Source organism: Panthera pardus, unplaced genomic scaffold (assembly GCF_024362965.1).
Source record: "Panthera pardus isolate Hobbes unplaced genomic scaffold, ASM2436296v1 HiC_scaffold_27, whole genome shotgun sequence".
Taxonomy (NCBI): Eukaryota; Metazoa; Chordata; class Mammalia; order Carnivora; family Felidae; genus Panthera; species Panthera pardus.
This window is the reverse complement of record NW_026526843.1, coordinates 4468057-4490284: the sequence shown is the minus strand read 5'-3', so window position 1 is coordinate 4490284 and position 22228 is coordinate 4468057. Positions and strand designations below refer to the sequence as shown.

General features: G+C 39.2%; 1 long non-coding RNA gene across 5 annotated transcripts in view; it reads right to left on the bottom strand.

The window, feature by feature from the left end:
* The window catches only part of LOC109253741 (uncharacterized), a 112784-nt gene that overhangs the window by 7626 nt on the left and 82930 nt on the right, over positions 1-22228 (bottom strand). For 4 of the 5 annotated variants that reach the window (XR_002074511.2, XR_002074517.2, XR_002074515.2 and 1 more), the window contains 2 exons: positions 11243-11322; positions 9730-9819 (listed from right to left, as the gene is read on the bottom strand). This is a non-coding gene — a long non-coding RNA (uncharacterized LOC109253741). Of the gene's footprint in view, positions 1-9729; positions 9820-11242; positions 11323-11808; positions 11890-22228 lie in introns of all 5 variants that reach the window. The other variant, XR_008418389.1, reaches the window with a different exon arrangement.

Here is a 22228-nt window from a genome sequence, read left to right as displayed (position 1 = left end):
ATACTGTTAGGGGGCTTAGGGAAAGGTCAATCCAAGAATAACGTTTGAGTAATAACAGAGCAAGAAAACCCTTAAATAGTATTCTAAGATTATTATCCTGTCCACAGTTAGTGCTATACCACTTGACCCATCTCCCTCCCAATCTGCTCTCCACATTCCTACTGGGATCATTTTTCTAAGATCGAAAATTCATTATTTCGCTTCCCTGATTTAAAATCTTCCAGATTTCTTCACTGCCTTAGGGGATAAAGCCTACACTCCAACGCAGCAATCTTGGGCCTTGGGCTTGCTCTCAAGCTTCCTCTTTCCCCTTGCTTTCTGTAACAGTACAACTCCAGGCGAACCAAACCACTGTTGGGGAAATATAATTAAAAATGAGATCTTCCAACCCAAAAATCCTCTCCACAAAGGCAGTAGTGAAAGAAAACAGAATGAACATTGAACCAAAATGGGATGCACACCCTAGGCAATCCACTAAGAAACTGCAAAGCCAGAAAGGAATCACCCCCTTATCTAGCCAAGCAGATACAACCCATTACAGACATGTTTTCAAGATAAATGGTAACTAGTCCTCAAGAGGACTCACAGCACCTTTTGTCATTCATAGTTCGCCTTAACTTTATAGTGTAACTGGGGAGACCACCTCCCCAGTTGACTTTATCCGTAGGAGAAACAAACTTTTCCTATCTTTACCTCAAAGAGATAGTTTTGCAAATTGGAGGCAGGTCCCCAGAAGTTAGGCTGTGACCTCCCTCCAGGAATGGAGATCTGGGGATTGATTGCCCTTGATGTTTGCATTTCAAAGAGGTGACTCCCAGGTCCTTGAGGAAGCATGGGAGATTGTGAAGCTACTTTAAGGCTTATTTAGCCATTACCAAGATTTACATACACTTGAAAAGGACACAGGAAGAAATTTTGTAAGAAAAGAGAGAGATGAGGGAGAAGTCTCTTCCCTTATTTCCAACAAGGAAAATTAAGCCTCTTCTTTTTAAGAGTTTATTTAGTTTGAGAAAGAGAGAGACAGCGTGAGTGGGGGGGTGGATAGAGAGAGTGAGAGAGAGAGATCCGAAGCAGGCTCTGTGCTGTCAGTGCAAAACCCAATTTTGGGTTCGAACTCACGAACCATGAGATCATGATCTGAGCTGAAATTAAGAATCAGACACTTAACCAACAGAGCCACCCAGGGAACCCCCAAGCCTCTTATTTTTAATTTGTATTTGCCCTTACACCACTCATGTTTCCCAGATACATACCATGGCTTCCCATACCTTTGTGCTCTTTTTCTCTCCACTTGAAACACCTTCCCATCTTCTTCCTCCTTTTCTTTGAAAACTCATTATTCAAGGTATATATCAACTATCAAGTCTCTTGAGGTCTTCCTTGGCCTTACCAGATACCACTGAGATGCAGCTAATATTTATTCAGTGCTTATCAAATAATCTCAAACCTCAGTAGCTACCCCCCTGTACCCTTCTGGTATTGTCTATATTCCTCCTCTGTTAAACGGGGCTTCGCAAAGGCAACAACCAGGTTCGTATCCCGCATGATGCCTTGAACAGTAGCCACACAGTAAATGCGTAATAGATTTTTGGAGAAATAACTAGGGCATCAGAGCACTTTTATTATAAAAAAAATAAAGCTTCATTCAAATAAAAGATTTATGCAAGGATATAGGGAAATTTCACAAATTCCGATCACAGGAAGAACAACTGGGCCTCACGTAACTGGAAAGTTATCGGGGAGCTTGTTTCTCCTCTTTCTGTGTGTATGTCTGTGCCTGTCTCTGTCTTCTTTTCCATTCTCTCTCTCTCTCTCTCTCTCTCTCTCTCTCTCTCCTCCAGTCTCCTACTTCTCTGCAAACCAGGTTTCTATGCTTACTTATCACACTCCTGTGGTTGATCAGGGCTACTCCCAGAATGGTAGTCTTATCCTGAGTCCATATCAATGATAACCTGCACCAGAAGCACCTGGAAGGCTTGTAAAACATAGATTGCTGGGACCCACTCAAGAGTCTCTGATTCAGTAGATATGGGATGAGGTATGAGAATTTGCATTTCTAACAAGTTCCCAAACAATTCTGATAATCTGGGGGCACAGTTTAGGAATGATCTACTTGAGAGGCACCCGGGTGGCTCAATCAGTTAAGTGACTCTTGATTTCAGTTCAGATCACGATCTCATGGTATGTGAGTTCAAGCCCCACATAGGGCTCTGCACTGAGAATGTGGAGCCTGCTTGGAATTCTCTCTCTCTCCCCCTCTCTCTGCCCCTCCCCCATTTGTGCCCATGTGTGTTTTCTCTCTCTGTCTTTCAAAATAAGTAAATAAACTTAAAAAAAAGGAATGATCTCCTTGACCTTCAGGCTTGCTTCCCCACAAACAATTGACTCAGTCACTGAGCCCCAGTGCCTGATTCTCATGAGAGAGAATTTGATTGGTGAGTCAAATGTTCATCCTTATAACATTCAGTTGTGTCCAGAAGGCTGGAGTCTCATGGTACATATGAAAGGTTGCCTCCTTGAGGCTGTGGGCTGGGAAAGTTGTCAAAGGAGGTGGGTGTGTAGTACAGTCACCTCCATGGTTCCTTTCAAAGCTATAAGAATTTCCACACGGAGGGGCGCCTGGGTGGCTCAGTTGGTTAAGTGTCCAACTTCGGCTCAGGTCATCATCTCGTGGTTTGTGAGTTCGAGCCCCATGTCGGGCTGTGTGCTGATGGCTCGGAGCCTGGAGCCTGCTTCAGATTCTGTGTCTCCCTCTCTCTCTGCCCTTCCCCCACTTGTGCTCTGTCTCTCTCACTCTCAAAAATAAATAAAACATTAAAGTATTTTAAAAAAGAATTTCCACACTGAACTAGCTCCTGGGTCTGTAGAGTTCACTTCTCCATGGCCAATAGAGCCAACAAGGACTTAATGGCCTATTGGGCATCCGCAGCCACTCATTTCAAAGTAAACTTTTACTCTCATCCCTAAACTCATAATCTCTCTCAAACATGCAGCTTCTCCACCCAGTTGTCCAAGCAAGAATCCTGGGAATCACCTTTGCCTCCCTGCCTCCATACCCAGTCTATCAAGTCCTATCAATTCTATCTCTGAGTTGTTTTCTCTATCCCCACCATACCTGGTTAGTTGAACTTGACAGCCTGCCTCCAGTGTCATTTTCCCCCAGTGTGTTCTTCACACGACTGTCACAATGATCTCTCTAAGACAACTTCCCAGTCTCACCTCTTGGGACAGCTGTGATGGGTCAGGAGCAGCTCACAATGCCAGACAAGACTTCTCAGGCTACGTGTACTATGATGGACTGTGAAAAAAACTTGGGAAGCTCTGATCTAAAACACAAGTTTGACTATGTAACTCCTCTGCTTAAAACCTTTCAGTCACTCCCCGTAGGTGTCAGGATAAAGCCCACACACACCTTACAACAGCCTATAACATGTGGCATAATCCAGTTCCCATCTACCTCTCCAGGCTCATCTCTCGCCACTGCCTGCCTTGGACTTGCTTCTTCAACAGCAGGTAGATGTTTGTAGTTTCCAAAACACGACCTGCTGTTTCATGCCTGCAAGCCATTGCTCACGGTTTCCTTTCTGCCTGGAATGTCCACTCTCCCCCTTTTTGCCTTCCTAGCATCCTTTGAGACCAGGATAGTCCCAAAGCACCATATCCCTCAGGAAAACTTCCATGTCTGCTTCCCACCTCCACTAGTGTGCCCCTCTTTGAAACTCTCGCAATACCTTCAGCATAAAACTGTCGTTGGATTTACCACACCACATTAGAATATTGTCCACTTCTCCCACTAGCCTGGGAGTGTCTTGAGGACAGAGTCTGTGTCTTATCCATGGCTATATTTCCAGCACCTAACACAGTGATGAAAAAGTATTATCATACATCTCAACAACGACAAAAAATAAATAACGATCCAAAAACGGACAGAGGAAGGACTTGAACAGATATTTCGCCAAAGAAGATATACAATTGGCCAATAAACACATGAAAAACGCTCAACACAATCAATCATTAGGGAAATGCAAATTAAAACTACAATAGGTTACCACTTCGCACTCACTAAGATAGGCGTCATTCAAAAAATGGAAAGAAGTGTTGATGATATGGAGAAATTAGAACCCTTGTGCATTGGCTGGTAGCCATGTAAAATGGCACAGCCATTATGAAAAACAGTCTGGCAGCTCCTCAGAAAGTTAAACAGAATCATAAGAATCAGCAATTCCACACCTGGGTACATACCCTAAAAATTGAAAGCAGGGACTCGAACAGATACGTGTACACCAATGTTTACAGAAGCATTTTTACAATAGCCAAAATGTAGAAACAATCCAAGTGTCCATTAACAGATTAATGGATGAATAAAATGTAGTGTGTATATATATATATATATATATATATATATATAATATATACCATGTGATGTATATACATACATACATATATGTGTGTGTGTGTATATATATATATATATATATATATGTAATGGAATATATTTGGCTTTTAATAGGAATGAAATTCAAACACATGCTACAACATGGATGAAACTTGAGCACATTATGCTAAGTGAAATAAGCCAGACACAAAAGGGCAAATAATGTATGACCTCACTTACATTAGGTCTTAGAATAGGTAAATACATACAGACAGAAAATGCAATAGAGGTTACCAAGGGTTAGAATGAATAGGGAGTTACTGCTTAGTTGGTAGAGAGTTTCCATTTGGGATGGTAAAAAAGGTCTGGAGCTGAAAAATGGTGACAATTGCACAACATTATGAATATACTTCTCTGAATTGCACATTTTAAATGGCTAAAATGGTAAATTTTATGATATATATATAAGCGTATTTTTTTTTAATGTAGTATCATGGAGCACCTGGGTAGCTCAGTCATTTGAGTGTCTTAAGTTGGCTTTGGCTTAAGTCATGATCTCGTGCTGCCAGTTCAGAGCCTGCTTCCAATCCTGTCTCCCTCTCTCTCTGCCCCTCCCCCGCCTGTGCTGTCTCTCAAAAATAAACATGAATAAATAAATAAATAAATAAATGTAATATGTGTTGAATGAACAGATCACAGAAATGCCCTTTTGGCCTCCCTGGTAACCTTATGTTTCAGATATATGACAGATCTCTTTTTTTACTTAAATTTTACTTAACATCCAGTGCAATATTAGTTTCAGGAGTAGAATTCACTGATTCGTCACTTACATACAACACCCGGTGCTCATCACAAGTGCCCCACTTAATACCTGTCACCTATCTAGCCCATCGCCTACCCACCTCTTTCCATCTACCCTCAGTTTAATTCTCTGTCATTAGGAGTCTCTTGTGGTTTGTTTCTCTCCCTTCCCTTTCTTCCCCCCTTCCCATATATTTATCTGTTTTGTTTCTTAAATTCCACACATGAGTGCAATCATATGGTATTTGTCTTTCTCTGATTGACTTATTTTGCTTAGCAGAATACATTCTAGCTCCAGCCACATCCTTGCAAATGGCAAGATTTCATTCTTTTTAATGGCTGAGTAATATTCATATATATGAGTATATTCATATATTCATATATATATTCATATATATATTCATATATGAGTATATATATTCATATATATATTCATATATATAATATATAGGAATATTACTCAGCCATTAAAAAGAATGTATATGTATATACATACATACATATATATACCACATCTTCTTTATTCATTCATAAGTCAATGACATTTGGGCTTTCTCCATACTTTGGCTATTGTTGATAATGCTGTTAGAAACATTGGGGTGTATATACCCCTTCGAATCTGTATTTTTGTATCCTTTGGGTAAATACCTAATAGTGCAATTGCTGGGTCATAGGGTAGTTTTATTTTAATTTTTTGAGGGACCTCCATACTGTTCTCCAGAGCATCACAGATCTCCTAGTGGTATTTCATATAATTAACCTTTTTTTGATACTTCTTTTGTGGAGAATAAAAAGAAATTACTCAGATATAGATTCCATTATAAAAGACCTTATAAACCAAGAGAGGAGAAAATATGTTAGAGTTAAATCTCATTTTGTGGCAAATAATAGAAATTTAGTCAAATCAGTATAGCAGCTAGGAAGATACTCCACAAAATGAGTATAAGGAATTTCTTTATTTCTCCAATTTAAATTGAATTTTCTCTGAGTCTCCATCTGATGGACTGATAAATAATTTAAAACCTTTCCCTCTTCCTCCCCCAGATGCTCATTCAAGGACCTTGAGAGTTTTACACAGTATAAACGTTCAGAGAGAGGTATTCTAGTCTTATGTCCACACTATTCAATATGCTCACTATCCAAGTTTACATGTTTCTTAAAAAAATTTTTTAATGTTTATTTATTTTTGAGAGAGAGAGAGAGAGCATGAGAGGCAGAGGGGCAGAGAGAGGAGACACAGACTCCAAAGCAGGCTGCAGGCTCTGAGCTGTCAGCACAGAGCCCGACGTGGGGCTGGCTCAAACTCACGGACTGCAAGATCATGGTCTGAGCCGAAGTCAGAGGCTCAACCGACTGAGCCACCCAGGGGCCCCGTAGCTTACATGTTTCTTTAAAAGCAGATGACTCAATTGAAGGCAAGGACTCAGATTTTTGTACACCCATGTTCATAGCAGTATTAGTCACAACAGCCAAAATGGTAGAAGCAACCCAAGTGTCCATCAATGGACAGACAAAAATGGTATATCCATACAATGGAATATTATTCAACCTTAAAAAGGAATGAAATTCTGACACATGCTACAACATGGATGAACTTTGAGAACATTATGCTAAGTGAGATAAGCCATTCACAAAAGGACAAATACTGTATGATTCTACGTATATGAGGTACACAGAGCTGTCAAATTCATAAATGCAGAAAGTAGATGGTGGCTTCCAGGGGCTGGGGACAGGGGAAAGGGAAAGTATTGTTAATGGGGACATAGTTTCAGTTTTGAAAGGTGAAAAGAGTTCTGGGGATGGATTGTAGTAATGGCTGCAAAACAATGTGAATATATTTAATGCCACCAAACTGTACAATTAAAGATTATTAATATGATCATTTTCTTCCAGCTTTATTGAGATATAATTGACATATAACATGTGCAAGTTTAAGGTATACAATATGATGATTTGATGCACTTATATATCACTAAATGTTTACCACAATAAGGTTAGTTAACATGTCCTTCACCTTACATAATTGCCATTTTGTTGTCATTGTTGTTATGTTGAGAACATTAAAGCTCAATGCTCATAGCAATGGCTCAGGTCACGATCTTATGGTCTGACTTCGGCTCGGGTCGTGATCTCGCGGTTCATGAGTTTGAGCCCCACGTCGGGCTCTGTGCCGACAGCTCGGAGCCTGGAGCCTGTTTCAGATTCTGTGCCTCCCTCTCTCTCTGCCCCTCCCTTGCTTGTACTCTGTCTCTGTCTCTCTCTCAAAACTAAACAAAATAGGTAAAATGGTAATAACAGTAGTACATTATAAGGATATGGGTGTCTATTTGTCAGAGTTCTTCTGGTTATGAGTGACAAAATTCAAAATAAAGATTAAGAGGACATCATAGTAGTAGGTCAAGGAGTTGAAAGATCCAGGGACGGTTTGGCTTCAAGCACAGCTGTATGCTGCTGCTCAAGCTGTGATGTTAGGGATCCACCACTCTCCTTTTCCGAGCTCCAGTTCCCTCCATGATTGTTATTAGAAGGTCTGCCCTTGCATCTAACTAGATTAGCAACCTAAAAGAAAGTGCAGTACTATTTCTAATTTTTTAAGGATCCTCCATACTGTCTTCCACAGTGGCTGCACCAATTTACATTCCCGCCAACAGTGTACAAGGGCTTCCCTTTTCTACACATCCTCACCAGCACTTGTTATCTCTTGTTTTTGTTTTTTGTTATTTTTTTATAATAGCCACTCTAACCGATGCGAGGTGATACCTCATTGTGGATTTTTTTAAATATAGTTGACACGCAACGTTACATTAGTTTCAGGCGTGCAACATAGTGACTGGACAAGTCTCTAGTTCATGCTGTGCTCTCAAGTGTAGCTCCCATCTGTCCCCATTCAGTGCTATTACAATACCACTGGCTATATTCCCTATGCTGTACCTTTTATTCCTGTGACTTATTCCATAACTGGAAGCCTGTATCTCCCACTCCCTTTCATCCAGTTTGCTCATCCCTCCACCCCCTTCTCTCTAACAACAAACAGTTTGTGCTCTGTATCTGATTCTGCTTTTTGTTTGTGCATTCATTTGTTTTGTTTTTAGATTCCACATATGAGTGAAATTGTATAGTATTTGTCTTTCTCAGTCTTATTTCACTTAGCATAATTCCCTCTCGGTCTATCCATGTTGTCACAAATGGCAAGATCTCCTCCTCTTATGGCTGGGCAATATTCAAGTGTGTGTGTGTGTGTGTGTGTGCGCATGTGATCACATCTTCTTTATGCATTTATCTATCAATGGATACTTAGGTTGCTCCCATACTTTGGCTATTGTAAATAATGCTGCAATAAATTTAGGGATGCGTATATCTTTAAAATTAGTGCTTTCATCTTCTTTGGGTAAATACCTACTAGTGGAATTGTTAGATCATATGGCATTAATACATTATTCACAATATCCAGGACATGGAAACAACTTTGGTGCCCATTGTTGGATGAATGAATAAAGAAGGTGGTGTGTGTGTGTGTGTGTGTGTGTGTGATGGAATGTTAATCAGCCATTAGAAAGAAGGAAAATGTGCCATTTGCAATAATATGGATGGACATTGATCACACCATCCTAAGTGAAATAAGTCACAGAGAAAGACAAATGCTGTATGATCTCAGTTATATGTAAAATCTAAAAACATTGAACTCATGGAAACAGTAGAATGGTGGTTGTCAAGGGCTGAGGGGTGAGAGAAATGGGGAGGTGTTGGTCAAAAGGTACGAATTGTCAGTTATAAGGTAAATAAGTTCTGAGGCTCTAATGTAGAGCATGGTGACTATAGTTAATAATATTTGTATACTTGAAAGTTGCTAAGAGAGTAGAACTTTAATGTTCTCACCATAACAACAAAAACAAAATGGTAATTATGTGAGGTGAAGGATATGTTAACTAACCTATTGTGGTGAACAATTTACAATATATACATGTATCAAATCATCACAATGTACACCTTAAAATTACACATTATGTGTCAATTCTTTCTCAACAAAGCTGGAAAAAAATAAAAGAAGAGAATGCATTGTTCTCAGTAGTTCCAGTCTTGTTCTAATGGCTGATTCATTGGCCTGGTTTTGGGCACATGATTATATCTGCTTAGATCACATGCCCATTCCTGATGCCAGGGGATAGGACATTCTAATTGGTCAGGTTAGAGTTAGAGTTTATGCACCTATTCTTTGAACCAGGGATGGGGACATCTCTGCTTAGAAGTTGAAGATTGAAAAAGAAAGGGGGGGGGGGGAGAGTGAGAGAGAGAGCAAAAAAGAGTTGGTCCCTCAAAGAGAAGCCAAAGTGCCATTTGCAGAACAACCGGGAACGTATGTTGGACAGACAAAAGTAACATACAAACTTGATAGTCCACCCAATTTACAGAAGGTCTTCAACTAATATAACGCCACTATACCATACACAAATGAAAATGTACTCATTACTCGTGCCTTCTAAATAGAAAGACAATCCAAACTCGTATATCCCAAGTGCACCCAACATTAAGCCCAAGATCCTTCAGTGACTTACAGTCATCTTGAGCAGGTCTTGATGTAGCTCCCCATGGTTTCACATCTATAGGTAAACTGTACATTTGACCATATCCAAAACAGTCAGTGTCTAATAATAGAGGGAAAACAGGATGAACTAAATAAAACCTCCCATTTGGAAATACAAAAAAAAATTGATACAATACATGAAGTTTGCCAATCAATATATTGACTTACGTATCATGTACATAAACAGCAAGAACTCCTTGGCAGTAGAGTGCGTTCTTGGTCAGCCCAGCTGCATGTCTCGGATTCTCTTCTCTGAGATCATCTCCCTTGTGCATTGTCCTACTTGGCTATTCCTGAAAGGGGCATTAGGGAGGTTTACCCTTCTGGAGACTGCACCATTTCAGAAACCCTCTTCCTGTGGATGTGCGTTCAGTGACTCGGGATTGCCTTAGGGGTTGAAAATCAAAAGCCTTTGGGGTTTTTTGGCCAGGCTTGGCTTTTCTGTAGCAATTCACTTCCTAGGGTATGGCCATCATCCTCATGGCCCAGGATGGCTGACGAAACTCCAGCTATCATATCTAGATTCCAGGCAGTAAGATGAGGAAAGGTGAAGAAAGACATGCCTCCATCTTTTCTAAGGAAACTCCTCAGAAGGTCCATGAAACACTGTTGCCTATGTTTCATTGACCAGAACTTAAAGGTATGACCATGCCTAAAAGTAAGGGAGGTTGGGAAATGTAGTCTAGTCTTTTATTGCAAATGGTAGTGTGCCCAGATAAAAATTGGAAATCGGTTACTAAAGAAAGAGAAAAAGATATTGCGGTAGGCAACTAGCATTCTGTACTCTAGCACAATAGGTTTTGATTTAAATCGCATTTCATGGGGTGGTAGTCAAAGGAAAAGATGTGAACTCATGTTCTTGAATCTTCACACTAGCCTAGATGTTTCTGTCCTTGAGCAATAGGCTACAGGACTCTGCCCAGGCCCCTAGTCCCTCAGTTAAACGACCTCCATCTTGGCTTTTGCATTGAGGTCACAAAAAAATCACCCTAGGGTAAGGGAGACGCGGCTAATCTTCTTCTTTCATTTAAGATGCATCTGAGGTAGTGGCCCTCCTTTTAATAGGAGTAGGCCCTTGAGGAATACCAGGGGATTCTGGATTTTCTCAGGCTCCATTCTAATACTCCACTGTGTTTCCTTTTGTATATATTTTTAAGTTTTCTTTTATCTTTTCTATGTGATCAATGTCTGCACTCTACCCATTTCCCTATTCCTAAAATAACCTTAGTGAGCTGTCACTCATAACTAGATCACTGTCAGTGGGTTTTGCCCTTGGTCTGACAGAGAACTGTTAAAGAGAACCTACTTGAGAAAGACGTAGACCATCAGTTGTATCTTCAGCTATGGCTGCCAATTCCTTGCCACTGATTGTACCAGCTTCAGTTTTGAGATGCAGAAGCCATTTGTTTTTCTCTCCTGTAAGTCTCCAAATTATGGAACAATTGGTCAATTTAGACTATAGTCCATAAGCAGAAAGCACTTACCTTAGAAATGCTGTATTTCTTGTTATGTTTCCTTGCAGACCTCCTCAGTTCTAGTTTGAGTTAATTCCTCTCTTGCAGAACTTTGATGCAAGCAACAAGAAGTATTAAATTTCAACATCCTGATTTTTCCCTATAATTTCTTCTAACACTACAGCCATTCCCCTCTACACTTCTTTATTCTCCTTTGTTCAAAACAACTTTCTTTGTTCCTCTGAGCTTTCTGCTGGCCCTAACAATTCTTGGATTAACATATCCTCAGTGTAGTCAAAAACAATGGGACTCCACAGAATGCTTGAGTCCCAAATTCAGATTTCCTAGGGAGAGAATCTTACTGATTCCATTTGGTCAGTTGCCCAGGCATCATTAATCAGCTATGAAGGGAGGAGGGCAATGATTAGGTACTATGAATACAGAACTCTCCCCCCTGCTATTTTGGACTGTTATTCCCCACGTAGAGATTTTGTTGTCTGGGTAGACAGCTGAAAAGTTGCCTACTACAGATGCAATCATAAATAACTATGATGCAAGATAAATACCACAAGAAAGATAAGAATTAGATGCAATACCAGCATAAAGGAAAAAGAGATTTCTTCCAGTGAAGATGCTTCGTGGCAGTAAAGATGGAGGCAGAGATTGGAGTGATATATCTACAAGACAAGGAATGTCCAGGATTACCAACAAACACCAGAAGCTAGATGAGGGACAAAAGAATTCTCCAGTATGGGTCTCAGAGGGAACATGGCCCTACTGAAGCCTTGACTTTAGACTTAGAGCCTCCAGAACTGTGAGAGAATAAATTTCTTGTTTTAAACTACTCAGTTTGTGGTGCTTTGTCACTGCAGCCCTAGGAAACTAATATACACTCTAAAGTGACAGATACCATGTGCTCCAAAGCCCTCCCTTACCTCTGAAGGACATCTTAATTATTAACTTCGCCAGTACAAACAATGACTTCACATGGGTGAATCCTCACTGCTACTCATCCCACCCCTCTGACCTCTCATTCATTCCCTTTAAGGATCTTTTCCTTGTAACTTATTTACTAGCACAAAATTATCTATAATTTAGCCTTTCTAACATTATAAAGAAAAGACCTTACAAAACCACCAAATTACTTTCGTAATGATGATTTATTGTGTAATTGGTATGAGTGGTACGCCACAAACTTGGGGATGGGAGAACTATCATATTTCTTCATTTCCTTTAAGCCAAATGTATTTCAACTGCGCATCTCTGTGCTGCAAGACTGGCAAAAAATTAAATTCCAATCACTTTCTGGAGCTTTCTACACTCCTTAGGATCACACAGATACTCAGGAGCTTTGTGTGGCAAGTGTCAAATAGGGAAAGAATCTCTAATCGTCAGGCCGTCATGCCTTCTCGTCCAAGCCTGCACGGTGTTGTAAAAGCAAGCAGTTGCACTTCTCCCATGCCTAGGGGAGAGCCACAGCACCTAGAATCGAGCTCCTAAAGTTGACCAAAGATACAGTACCTCCAGGGGTTCTGTCAGGAGGTGGCCCCAGATCTTACTACTCCCCAACTGTCAACTGTCAGTCCTTCCCAAAGCTTGGAGAAATCTCACTCCTTCTTCTGTCTACTCTAAAGTCAACTACTTCCTTCCCCTCCTTTGAGCATAATCCTTACAATATGCTTAGGATTCCAGGTAAGACAGACTCTGGACCCTGCAACGCAACCCACTCTCTCCCCAGGAAAGAAAATATTCCATTCCTTTTTTGGAATACAAGAAAGGGAAAGTAAAGGGAGAATAAACACAGTATCTCAACAAATTACTCTGCCTCACTTACGTACCGGGATAAAATAACACTAAAAGCTTATATTTTTGAGCACTTACTATGTGCCAGATATTGTTTTCAGTGTTCAATGTGTATTAGCTCATTTCAGACTCAAAATTGATCTGGTAGGTGCTGTTATTATTGTTGTTTTCCGGATGGAGAAACTAAAGCACAGAATTGATGTCACTGGTAGGAGGTCATAGAGCTACTAAGTGGCAGGAATAGTATCCAAACATAGGCAATTTGGCTCCAGAGACTGCTCCCAACCTTATTTCTACGGTCTTTCAGTGGAACATATCATCTTCTTATCCATGTAGGTATTTTAAATCCAAGTAATTCCTAGATTTGGATTATCAGGGTTCATTCAGAACCTCAGTTATAGCTCCTTCTTCCCTACATCCTCTATATCTATAGGGCCTCTAAGAGCTGGATCTCTCAATAATCCACCACAAGGACACATAACCTTCTTTGTGTCCATTCTATGGATGTTAGCCCTTGCCATCAGTACTTTTTAGTATAGAGCGCGATTATAAGGCAGTGTTTCAAGCCAAACAGTCTTAGATAACAGTTGGCTTTGATAATGTGCACATCTCTGGTTCAACCTATCTTGGCTGGAGTTAACTATATTCCTAGCATTAGTCTCTCTCAATGCATATGGCATAGGCTCTAGTAACTTTATGCAGAAAGAATCCTGGGGCCAATCTCTTCATTAAGGGGCTGTGGGAGTGGTAGTCACTAAGACTGTCCAAGACTACAGGCCAGGGTCATTGCTAAAGAATGAAGATGTGGCAACTCTGGCTGGAGCTTAGCAAGTATTCTAGTGTCATAGGTCAGGCTAGATAATAGGTCAGGCCCTCCTTTCCATGTACCTTAGGCTGGTGAACTGCTGTAATTTTCAGAAAGAACCCTGAGCCAGATAATAGGCTCCGGTGGTGAACAAATGCCTTCTTGCCATTCTTACTCCTTCACGTTTTAACTATGGCCACATGTAAGAGTTCCTTATACTCAGTAACTCAATAATAAAACCACTAAATACAAATGTAAAAGATGTCTCTGAGTATATACTTGTACCAGTCAGAAGGACTTTAAGTTAGGAAGTCAGAGCTTTTGCCTGAAAATATGAGGACAAGATGAGACACGGTCAACACATTCATAGCTTTTCCGGTGCATAAGTGTGATCCACCCAGATGGGTCCCTCAGAGCCATTAGGTACAGAACTTGAGTTCTACATTTAATTTTACATTTTAACATAAAATATTATGCTTTCTTATCATTGCCCAATCGTAATCATGACATGTTAGATCTGGAATCAGAATCAAAGATAGGACAAGCTCAGAGAAGCCAGATACAATCAATGTTAAACTTATAAAATGGAGGCCAAGCAAAAAAAAAAAAAAAAGCTACTATGTTCATTGGACAAGGAGTCCAGACAAGAAAAGTAATCATAAGTGGTTAGTCCGTGGTCCCATTGCTTTGCTGTTCTTTAAGATATAAATTATAGAGATCTAAATATTTATATCTAGTGATTTTTTTCATCTTCCTGCTTAGAATCTTTATTAAGTGTGGACCAGTTCATAAGATCAGTAGAGGATTTCTCAAGTCATGCGTCAGTGAAACTCCTCCTACCTGCCATTATGTCAAATCCTCTATATCCTTTTATGTGCATAAACTTAAGTGGTTGTCAAGGTGAATCAGCCTGCAAATGTCTGGGCTGGAAAAGTGCCTTGCCTCTTTTTATTCTTCATATTTACCATGCTAAGTTTTTTAAATGCTTTCATCCCTGAGAGCTTCTCGGTAACTCTTCTGTTCCTTCTCTTTCAAAATCTGAATCATGTATTTCTTTCAAGGCTCAGTTCACTGCCCAACGATAATCATGACATGTTAGATCTGGAAATATCCTCAGAGCTCTCCAGAGCCCACTCACTTGTTTTCTAAATGAGAAAATTGAATCCCAGAGTACGGAAGTGACCTACCTACTAGTTCTGGAACCTAGGTAATCTGATTCCTAACTTGGTGCACTTCTTACCCCTGCACACCAACTCAGGAAGCATCAGGCATATTCATTTGCCCAGCTACATTTACAAATATTTGAAAAATAGATATGGAGTCAAAGACAAAAATATTAGCTTTATTGCTGATAAGGCTTGGAAAATGTGGCCTGGATCTGTGGTCACAAGCGGCTTCTAATACCTGTCACTTCCACCTCCTCCACGTCAAACTGGACTAATTCGGAACCAAGACAAAGAACCAAGAAGCCTAGGCCCAAAGCAGTTACCACATGGCAACATCATGGTCGGGGGGAAGGCAGGTCTGAGCCCCACATACTCAACCTTTCTTCCTGATCTCACCAAACATAGAAGTCACCTCTCCTCTTTGATAAAAACAGTGAGAGGTAGAAAAAATAGCACAAACTCTATTCAATATTTATAAAGAGGTCAAAGTCCCACTTATAAGGACCAAGGTTGGAAGACGTGAGGAGGAAAATGGTTCCCTCTAATGATCTTTTGTTCCCAACAAGTTTGCAAGTGACTCAAATCTGGGGCTCTGTTTTGTCAGTAGATACTGGAAATGAACAACTGCTATTTAAACAGAGGGGGAGGCAAACCATAAGAGACCCTTAAACACAGAGAACAAACTGAGGGTTGATTGGGGGGGAGGGAAGGGGGGCACTGGGTGTTGTATGTAAGTGATGAAGCACAGGAATCTACCCCCAAAACCAAGAAACCAAGAGCACACTGTAGGTAACTTGACAATAAATTATATTAAAATCAATAAATCAATAAGTCAATAAATGAGCCCAACATCTTATTCTCCTTCTTGATTTCCCGTTGGGAAATCACAACTCCTCTTAAGTCATTAATGTAGTGGTAGTAGAGTGGATACCCTTACCCCATCCTTCACCCAGTTCCAGAGGTGGATATATGACCTAGACCAGACCAAACGGGCACAGCAGTGGATTTAGAAATGGGCAGGTTAAGACAAACTGTACCAATATGAGTCAAATTGAGACTTTGCTGGAATTATTAGGAAAGAAATGGCACTCTCTTTCTGCTCGGCTTGTTAACGCCTGAGAATGTAAGCCTGGGGTTGCTGATTATCATCTTTGTCATCATGTGGGAAGAATCTGCCTCATAATGTTGCAAACATAGGAAAAAGCAGAGCTGAGACACAGGCAACGACAGAGGGAAAAACACGGAAAGATCCTGATGATATCACTGAGCCCCAGTACCCGATTGTTCCCTAAACCAGATTGACCTCCAGACTTTTTCACTACATGAGCAAATGAAACATTTTTTCCATATAATATTTTAGCAATCTGGAATAGGGTTTCTATCATAACTAAAAAGCTACTGATGAAAACACCTTTTTTCTCTTCTTTTTTAGTTTATTTATTTATTCTGAGAGAAAGAGAGAGAGAGGAGGGGGTGGGGGGGGAGTCGGAGCAGGGGTGGAGCAGAGAGAGAATACCCAGGAGGCTCCGCACTGTCAGTGAAGAGCCCAAATCAGGGCTTGAATCCATAAACCATGAGATCATGACCTGAGGTGAAATCAAGAGTCGGATGCTTAACTGCCTGAGCATACCCAGGCGCCCCCAAAACATCTTCTCTTTTGACAAGGCTACATTACTTCCTCTCACTTTTGTGGTTTTCTGATCAACAGTCTTTGCCTATCTCAAAATCCATCAACTTAGCATTGGGATGACACAAATCAGTTCTTTTGACTCTCCTTCTTTACGATTATTTTCAATGCATGCATTTCCCCCTTCCCAGTTAGTCTGTGTTTGCATGCCAGAAATAAGGTTTTACACTTGTTTTTTATTTTCTTTTTTTATTTCCCAAATCTATCGAGACATATTTGACATATAACATCATGTAAGATTAAGGTGTAAAACTTAATATATGTATATGCTGTGAAATGATCACCACAATAAGGTTAGTTATTGTTTCTGTGAGTTCTGTGAGTTACTGTCCCTGTGAGTTGTTTCTTTTAGATTCCAGGTATAAGTTAGATCATACGGTATTTGTCTAGACAAAATGAAAAAGCAACCTATAGAATGGCAGAAAATATTTTCAAGTCATATATCTAATGAGGTATTAATACCCCAAATATATAACAAATTCACACACCTCGATAGAAAAACAAACTCATTGAGTCAGCCTACCAAGAGCTTTGTAAAGGCCTGAGTGTGCAATAGGCATCTGAAATTTTAACTTTAGCCAGCGTAACATACGCCGATCCAGTAGGTCTTAATAGTCGTGATAAAATATTTGTTTTATTTGTTTTTGTTTGTAAACACAAGTATTAGTCTTGCTTCATTTTATGCTTTTGTAGATTCAACATCCAACCAGGGGCACCCGGGTGGCTCAGTCAATTGAGTGTCCAACTCTTGATTTCAGCTCAAGTCATGGTCCCAGGGTCATGTGATCAAGACCCACATCAGGCTCCTAGGTTAATGTGGAGCCTGCTTGAGATGCTCCCTCTCTCCCTCTGCCCCTCTCCCTCACTCTCTCTCTCTCACTCTAAAATAAAAATAAAATAAAATACTTTATAAAAAAATCTAATGAGTTCGATGAAGGCTTGAGAGAACATATTTCTGTGACTAAATACAGACTGATTTTAATCTTGGTATCCACTGAGGTAAATGCTGTTGCACAAGAATATATACTCTTGTGCATACTCTATTTTTATCTTTTTATTTCTGGTACATCTTCTGTAATAAGTTCTTGGAGTAGAGTAGATATCTCAGACACTTTTCCAAGGGAACAACATTTAGTCTCTGTGTGTGTATGTGTGTGTGTGTGATATTTAAATTTTGTCCCCCATATCTTGTATTTCATGGCTCACTGTTGAACAAATACTATTCACTTTGTGCCCTTAAAATTACTGTTTATTAATTATTCATACATAATAATTCTCTTTTATTGTCACTCAGATTTTTTTTTTTTTTTTTTAATTTTTTTTTTTTTCAACGTTTTTTATTTTTATTTTTGGGACAGAGAGAGACAGAGCATGAACGGGGGAGGGGCAGAGAGAGAGGGAGACACAGAATCGGAAACAGGCTCCAGGCTCCGAGCCATCAGCCCAGAGCCTGACGCGGGGCTCGAACTCACAGACTCACGGACCGCAAGATCGTGACCTGGCTGAAGTCGGACGCTTAACCGACTGCGCCACCCAGGCGCCCCTCAGATTTTTATTCTTACTCTAATGTTTAATTCTTCTTTTCCCTCAATCTTCATTTTCATTATCATTGTTTCAGTTTCATCTTGCGGTTTATTTGATTTCTCTTCTAATCCTTCTTCAGTATTTCTTATATATAGTCACAATTATCACTTTTTCACAGCTTTAAAAATATTAAACTCTTTTTTTAGTTATAATTGTAGTAAAAAAATCCACATAACATAAAATTTACCATTTTAATTATTATTAAGTGTACAATTCAGTAGCACTAAGTATATTTACATTGTTTTCTACAACCATTCTCGAGAACTTTTTCTTCTTGCAAAAGTGAAACTGTACCCATTCAAAACCAACTTCTTCCTAGCCCCTCTTTTCAGCCCCTGGCAACCAGCATTCTATTTTCTCTTTTTACAAAGTTGGCTACTCTATTTTTTTAATGTTTATTTATTTTTGAAAAAGAGAGAGAGAGAGAGAGAGACAGAACACGAGAAGGGGAGAGGCAGAGAGAGAGGGAGACACAGAAACCAAAGCAGGCTCCAGGCTCTGAGCTGTCAGCACTGAGCCCAATGCAGGGCTTGAACCCACAAACCATAAGATCATGACCTGAGCTGAAGGCGGACACCTAACTGACTGAGCCACCCAGGTGCCCCATGAATTTGACTACTTTTGATATCTCGTGTAAGGAAAATCATAAAATATCTGTCTTTTTGTGCCTGGCTGATTTCACCTAGCATAAGGTCCTCAAGGTTCATCTATGTCGTAGCAAGTGTCATAATTTCCTTCCTCTTTAAAGCTGAATAGTATTTCATTGTGTGTATATGCCATATTTTAAAAATCTACTCTTCTTTCAATATATATTTGGGTTGTTTCCACCTTTAGCTATTGTAAATAATACTGCTACAAACATGGGTATACAAACACTAAGCTTTTGACTAAGTAGATAAAAACTCATAAATGCATAAAATCCATAGAAACAATGATTATACAATGTATTAGTTTCAAAATAAGTGAAAATATTTAAGGTTACACAATTCGAAATTCTAAGCTTAATTGCAAAATCAATTTAGCAAATAAATGGTTAGAAATGCCTAGAATCCTTACCTGTATGTGTCAAAATTTACCAATTAATAGACATGATTTTTCCCATATAATCAAACATCTGCATATTCATTAACTGTTTTTACTATGTGAAAACTATGCCATTTAAACCCTCAGGAAATATGTTTAGGCATTACACATGCACGCATACACACGCATACACACACACACACACACACACACACACACATCCTTGCATAGAGTCAAGTGGGAAAATGGAGGGGCTATTCCCAGTTGGGGACCACTGAACTATTAGAGTAGGCTTCAGTAATTAAACTTGGATTTGGGGTCTAATGGTCATATTCCTGGGAAACTAAGATTAGAGTCATAAAAGAGAGACCAGAGAAAGATTGGTCACAAACCAAGGGAAAAGGGCATCAATGAAGGCATTATCTGAAGACTAGACTAGAATGACAAGAACTATTGTAAAGGAATATGAATCTTCCAGACCAAGAGAAGAGGAAGAGTAATGGAGGTTGAGGTATCAATAATAAAATGAGGTGAATGAAAAGATAGGGTATTTAACAGATAATTATAAAAAGAATTAAAGAGCCATTCTAGAGCTGCAAAATACAATATCTGAAATTAAGAACCCATTGGATGCATTTGAATGCAGACTTCACACAGCAGAAAATAGTAACCTAGAAGACAAGACGATTGACAGGTAAATAAAATGTTTAAACTGAAATTTAAGAAGAAAAGAATGTCAAAATCAAAATAGCACATAAGAGGGATGGGGTATACAATCAAAGGTCCAACATATATGTAACTGGAGCCCGACAAGGTGGGGAAAGGAAGAATGGGACAGATGCAATATTTGAAGAAATAATGACTGTGAATATTCTAAATGTGATGAAAGACATTAACTCACTGACTCTAGAAGCTCAGTGAACTTCTAGTAGAATGAATATGAGAAAAAACCCCACACACTTACATACATTGTAGTCAAGCTGCTCAAGCCAAAGTTAAAGTGCCTAGAGGAAAAGAATATATTATCCCTGGGAGAACGTAAGAAAATAGGTAACTTATCATCAGAAACTATGGAAAGAAGAGAACAATGAATAATATCTTTAAAATGCCAAAAAAAAAAAAAACCCTCCAAGAATATGCAATGGGAAAAAGACAATCCCTTCAACAAATGATGTTGGGAAAATTGGACAGCTACATGCAAAAGAATGGACCTGGACCACTTTCTTACACCACACCCAAAAATAAACTAAAAATTGTAAAACCTGAAATCACAAAAATCCTAGAAGAAAGCACAGGCAGTAATTTCTCTGACATCGGCCATAGCAATATTTTTCTAGATGTGTCTCTTGAGGCAAAGGACACAAAAACAAAAATAAACTATTGGGACTACATCCAAATAAAAAGCTTCTACACAGCAAAGGAAATAATCAACAAAACTAAAAGACAACCTACTGAATGGGAGAAGATATTTGTAAATGACCTCTCTGATAAAGGATTATTATCTAAAATATATAAAGAACTTATATAACTCAACACCAAAGACACCCAATAATCCAATTAAACAATGGATAGAAAACATGAGCACACATTTCTCCAAAGAAGACATTCAGAGGGCCAAAATACACATGAAAACATGCTGAACATTGCTCATCATCAGGGAAATGCAAATCAAAACTCCACTGAGATATCATCTCACACCTGTCAGCATAGCTAAAATGAAAAACACAAGAAACAACAAGTGTTGGTGAGGATGTGGAGAAAAGGGAAACCCTTGTGCACTGTTAGTAAGAATGCAAACTGGTGCAGCCACTGTGGAGAACTGTATGGGGTTTCCTCAAAAAGTTAAAAATAGAACTAGCCTAAGATCCAGTAATTCCACTACTGGGTGTTTACCCTAAGAATAAAAAAATACTAATTTGAAAAACATATGTGCACCCCTATCTTTATTGCAGCATTATTTACAATAGTCAAATTATGGACCCAAGTGTCCATCCATAGGTAAATGGATAGAGAAGAGGTGGGATATATCTCTAATGGAATGTTACTCAGCCATAAGAAAGAATGCAATCTTGCCATTTGCAACAACATGGATGGATCTAGAGGGTATAGTGCTAAGTGAAATAAGTCATTCGGAGAAAGACAAACTCTATACGATTTCACTCACGTGTGGAATCTAAAAAGCAAAACAGATGAACAAAGAGAAAAAGAGACAAACCAAGAAACAGACTTTTGACTCTAGAGGAAAAACGGATGGTTATCAGAGGGGAGGTGGGGGGGTTGCATGAATAGGTGAAGGGGATTAAGGGTGCACTTATCGTGAGTGTTGAATCACTATATTGTACACCTGAAACTAATATAACACTATGTTATTTATACTGGAATTAAAATTTTTAAAAAGCAACTAAAAAAATAATCAAAGAACCAAAAAGAACGAAACAACTGAGAGTTCTAGACAAAAGAAAAGCTGAAAGAATTTTTTTACAGCAAACAGTAAAAAAAATTATGAAAAAAAGTTCTCAAAAGCTGAAAGGAAATTATTGCAGCTACAAATGTAAAAGTGAAAGAAAGAATGAACAGGACTAGAAAGGGTCAATATTTTGGTAATTATAAAAGATGATTGAGTATTTAAAAAACAATAATAGTATTTTGTTGGGGTTAAATATACTATGTAATAACTAAAAGGATGGGAGGGATAAACAGACCTGAACTGCTAGAAGTTTCTTTCATTGCTCTGTGGTATGAGAGCACACAGTATGAGAACTGGCAAAAGTACTAATTTAGGGTAGACTGTAATAAGCTACAGATGCATTTTGGAATTTTTAGGGTGACTTCTGAAAGAATAATTCAGAAAGGTATAGCAAAAAGGCTAATGGAAGAGATAAAATAGAACAACTAAAAAACACTTCATTAAAACAAGGAAGAAAAGGGAAGAACCAAGAAACAAATAG